Genomic DNA, 5,969 nt, shown 5'->3' on the forward strand with positions numbered 1-5,969 from the left:
CACACACGCATACAAGTATATACACACAGTTCTACACGTATGTAAACGCACATAGATATATATTTATATTGGTAGCTGCATTTCTATACAAAGATATACACCCTAATCCTAATCAGACACATATATTATCTTACAAATACGTAAAACCTGGAAGATGAAACTTCACTCACAGCTTACATCATTTACCAGCTGTGCTTTAATAAAGTTTTTAACAAGGTGTTATAGCATAGTCAATCACAATCTTCACTTGATAAGTTTTCTTTGAACTTTAGAGTTTCCTGTAATAGCAAATCCCTTTCTTTGAATCCCATATAATACTCCCAACAAATGTATCGACTTACAAATTAAAGAATAATAATAATGGTCGTACAATTTTCTAATGTACAGAATTATTTAGTATGAGTTTTTGCAGATCAGTGAATACCTTTGATCTTAGATATACCACTAAAATATAGGCTGGTCAAGCGGAACTGGATTTTGGTCTGGTATACCTATGCCTAATCAAGTTTAACCGGAGAAGCCACACAATAATATCAACACCAACCAGTTCGTATTTCTCCGAGAAAGAAGGATCTAAATTGTCAACGCTGTCATTTTTTCAGAGAAGCAGAAAGAATGCATTTAAATATCAAATAAATCTTTTTGTTAGTTATTTCAGATTTACCCGATTGGAGGGGCAATATCGAAGCATCAGGTTCAAAGTATGGCCATAAAGTATGGCCAGGAAGCATCAGGTTCAAAGTATGGCCATGTAACTAACACAAACACAAGACTAACTATGATTTATATCAATATTACTTTCGTTGGGCTGTTATCTTATTTTTTATTCAGTCAACTATGTCATTTAGTCTGTCTGTTACGCTGTGCCACAATAATTGATATTGTAGCAGGAAAAGTTACATCGAGTTGTTATCGCTATACAATGACTGATAAATAACTGTGAAGTGAAAGTAAAGGGTCCGTGAGAAGAGGCGACTAGAGGTGTCAGGTTGTAATGCAGGACATATTTCGGACCTGATTTATAAAGCAATGTAACAAAGTGGGATAACCCAATAGTTTATACATACAGTCTCGTCCAGTGCACATTCCCTTTCTCCTTGGCCACAAGACAACTAGAGGCTATCTGCCCATTTTTTTCCAATGGAAGGCGGTGGAGTGATATTTACAACAGACCCAGCAGATAGCCGAACAATTCCTATATGTGGCAGCATTGTTTGACATAAACCAGTATGTTGGCAATGCCCAATCCCTGTACAAGTCCATACAGAACGTTTTCGGCTGTCTGCGTACACCTCAGACATATCATATCTGACTGCCAGAATGTGGATGAAACCGATAGTGACTATGGCGACGGTGATGATGATGATGATGGTGAGGCGGAGGGGGAGGAGGATAATGATGATGATGATTACTGTGATGATTGTGGTCCTGGTGGTGTTGATTGAATTCTTAATGCTATTAATCTGTTACACCTCTACCCCTGAGCAATTTTCAGCTAAAACATCAAATGTCCTGCACATGGAACGTTTATTCCTTTCCCATCATGATGTTTATCATCCTGGTTGTATCTGAGAAAGGACAGTAATTTACATTAAGAAAGTCATGAATTCAACACGTAGAGTTGATCTTGTTCCGTTCGATGAAACGAGAAAAGGGCTTATTAATAGTCTCTCAAATCGCACGTTATCGACTTATAGGAATGAATATGTTGGTTAATATAGTATAGGGGTGCCGTCACAGAAGAAACAGACATGAGGGTCATAGTTGGAATACTATAGATATGATATACTTGTTCTATCAGGGATAACGTCGGCCTAAAGTACAACAACAATAACAACAGCATCAGCAACAACAAAAACCATTGGTACAACAAATAAAATCCACAGGAACATATCATTCTAACTGCAACCTAATATGCTTTAATCAAGTACTTTAATTAAGTAGAAGCTAAAATAATACACCTACAGATTAAAGAAACTTTGATAAACTAAAATTAAACTCGACTTGAGGAAAAAATCGAAATCATAGAGTTAATGATTAATTGTATTCACGTCAAAGAAGACAGAGCAAATACACCAACAGTTAAATTAGTTATAATTAACTAAGCATGAAACGCAGAGGACGGGGTGGATTTGTTTGTTGGTTAAATGATGACAAATTCGGGCGTCTTTGGCATGTGAATGAAGGTTTAGTTTACGAGAAAAAAATATTAGGGTGACTATTTTCTTAGATAACAAATAGAAAATTGGGCCTAACACACCAATACATGACGTCAGGTGGTGAGACGAAAACAACAAATCGAAGTAAAAATATGTCATTTGCTAGCAAGTGAAGCCCACCAACCGTACTAAGGACTGCGGCTGATGTTGTCTGTATGGTAGCAGTTACAACGCCAGTGTAATCACCTTTTCAATAGCCAATCTTATGTGATTGGCTTTTGGTGAAGAAGTGAGTTCTTATGAGTTTCCTGCCTTGATGTAGGTCCATTTGGGATCTTGAATAGCAGAAGGTCAAGTTGTTCCTTGAAATGTAATATTCATTTTGGTGTTGCGTTTATTGTTGTAATTTAGCTCCGGCTAAATGCTAACTCTCATCAAAAGGTCCAATCATTGTTGCACTGCGATAGGTTGTGTTCCTCGATGATTTTGAGTGCAAGCTTGTGGTAGGGTCTCCCATGGTAGACAGGTCAAAGGATAAAGACACAACTAATAAGAACAACCATATCATATAGGTAAATATAATTATGCGTAGGCCCATCACTCCTAGAAAGAAAAAAAGCAAACTGACAGAAATTTCAACGTAAATTCAAAACCAACAAGACTTAGTATAGGAAGGCCTTACCTCAGAGAACCCTGTGGTCGGAAATGGAGTGGAAGAAAGGACACCCTTAAAATCGCTGAATCTCAGCTAAGAAGGTAAGGATACAAAATTGAAGAAAGCGGAAGTGACAGCCAAGAGTCGAGAGAAGTGGAGAAAAGTCATCGATAAACTATGCTTCATAGGGAGCAAAGGGCTGAAGCAAATAAATGCCCTAATTGAGCAGAAAAATAATGAAAGGCTTTCAAGCATTTCAGGTATATAGAACTGTATAATCACATTTGCTTTATTTAAGAAGGTCCGAAATGGGGTTTGTTCTCGTGATTTAGTTGCAATCTGTGACCATAAGAAGTCATTCCGATATAATATCATCTAATACCACCATGTCCCAACATAAGACCATGGGCTCTTATAGGCACTATAGATATGGCTATACTTTTTTTTGTGTGCTGCTGTGATGCTTCTAAAATGCTGTAGAATATAAAAAGTACCTACAGCAACACTTGAAACCAAATTTTCAGAACATCAAGATACACACCTGAGATATACTACTTTTATGGTTGTTGTTGTTGTTGGTGCTTATGTTGCTGTCGTGCTGGTCCTTATAAGGACACCTGTGGCTGCATTACTGATGCTCTCGTTGATGCCATTGCTATGCTGCTTTTCATACTACCAGTTGTTAAGGAGTTGTTCCGGCTGATCATGTTTATGATGATACTACTTTAACAGTATCCTTCCCGCTACAGTTTTATCAGAAGCTCTTCTCCTAGGAATTGTATTATTGTTATTGTTGTTGTTGACTATGAAGTAGGTTTTTGATATTATCAATGTTGTTCAAGTTCTAAGAGTTGTCGAAGTTCTTGTTATTATTGTAATATAATTATTGAAATTTCAGTTATCGGTGCTAGTGCTCTTCTCTCTACTGGCGTCCTTAGATTTCTTCTTGTTGTTAGTGTTGTTGTCATCACTAGGTTTGCTGTCCATGTTGTTGCTGCAAGCAACGAAGTTGTTGCTGTTTAACATTTCAAATATGAAGATAAGGATCATATCTGAAGCTATTAACTCACTGGATTTGGTCTGTAATTTGAAATATTTCAAATGGAACATCAAATATGGAGGCGTGTATATATTTGTATGCATTGGAAAATGTAAAGTTATATGTGTGTGACTCATGATTACAACTGTGCGCCTTAGATTAAACTTATAAATATTTAACCATGGTCGTATAAATAGGTAGTGTGTATTCATATATATATATATATATATATATATATATATATATATATATATATATATATATAGAGAGAGAGAGAGAGAGAGAGAGAGAGGGAGAGAGAGAGAGAGAGACATATATATATATATGGCTGTGTATATGTATGCATGTATATATGTGTGTATTTCTGTGAACGTGTGTTTCTGTGCAAAGCCATATATATTTGTGCGAATGCATATAAGTTTATAAATCTACAAACTCACGCGCACATACACGCATATAAAGATAGAGAGCTCTGTAATATATACATATATATGTACACTAACGCGAGCACACACACACACTCACACACAGAAACACATATATATATATAAACAGACAAACACACATAAGCATATATATGATGACATTTAGTGGAATATGTTCCTTGAGGTATAGCATATTTCATTCGATGAAAAGTATTTTTCAAAATAAGCGAAAATGTATATCGTCTCCTTTGACGTTTGTTAGTTGGAAAGAAGTGACGTACGCAGGGACAGGTTACTTTGCGCTGTGAAATATGTGCGCACAAACCTCAGTCCACAACCAGACTCATGGGCACATGTACACTCTTATCTATCTTTCTATCTATCTATCTATCTATCTATCTATCTATCTATCTATCTATCTATCTATCTATCTATCACTGTCTCTCTCCCTCTCTCTCCACTCTCCTGCTCTCTCTCCACTCTTCTGCTCTCTCTCCACTCTCCTGCTCTCTCTCCACTCTCCTGCTCTCTCTCAACTCTCCTGCTCTCTCTCCACTCTTCTGCTCTCTCTCCACTCTCCTGCTCTCTCTCCACTCTCCTGCTCTCACTCCACTCTCCTGCTCTCTCTCTCTATATATATGTTTATATATATACTTATGTATATATGTATATATGTATGTATATATATCATGATGGGAAGGAAAACTTCCCTTTGCAAATAAAGACAGGACACAGATGTGTGTCGATAGCCAGCTGGAGGAGATGTTCTCCTGGGGCTAAAAGCAACAGCAACGTCCACCCTTAGGAGTCAGCCACATTTAAGTGGCAAATATACTTCACTTTATATATATACACAAATAAAAATAGACAGACGCTGCATTTGTTTGGACATAATGCTTATACGTCTAAGTATGAGAACATGTGTGTGTGTGTGTGTATGTGTATATATATATGTATATATGTATGTATGTATGTATATATGTATGTATGTATGTATGTATGTATGTATGTATGTGTGTGTGTATATGTGTATATGTGTATTGCACATTCTTATATATTTATGTGTACGAATAAATGCAGAACCATACATACGTGGATAGGAATATATCTGTATATGCATACATATGCTAAAACATATTACATATCCATCAACCCATCTATCTATCTATCTATCTATCTATTTATCTATCTATCTATCTATCTATCTATGTATCTAATTATCTATCTATCTATCTATCTATCTATCTATCTATCTTCAAAAACCTCATCCAAGATACTTCAAAAGAAGAGGAAGCTAAAACTTTCGAAACGAGTAAGTAACCTTCTCTCTTGTCTCTTTTACTGTCGTGTATGAAACACAAATTTCGACTTCAACTATGCTTAAATTAGGTTGTGTAAATGTACGTGGCTTGGCGTCAGCTTGGAAGCAAGGTTACCTTCTAAATGACATCAAGTCACAGAACATAGAAATCATGGCTATCAGTGAAACCAGACTCAGTAACCCGCGGGCCCTCAAGTCCATGTTTGGTGGACATTTCGACATTTATTTTTCTCCCTGTCTACCAAACATGGGTGGTGGTGGTGGTACCGCGGTGCTTTTTCGGAAGAGTCTGAACCTAAAAGTAAGGCCAATATTCCTAGACCCGGAGGGTAGGCTGGTTGTCTTGGACGTCGATGGCACAAACGGGTGT

Source organism: Octopus bimaculoides, chromosome 7 (assembly GCF_046866305.1).
Source record: "Octopus bimaculoides isolate indiv1 chromosome 7, ASM4686630v1, whole genome shotgun sequence".
Classification (NCBI taxonomy): domain Eukaryota; kingdom Metazoa; phylum Mollusca; class Cephalopoda; order Octopoda; family Octopodidae; genus Octopus; species Octopus bimaculoides.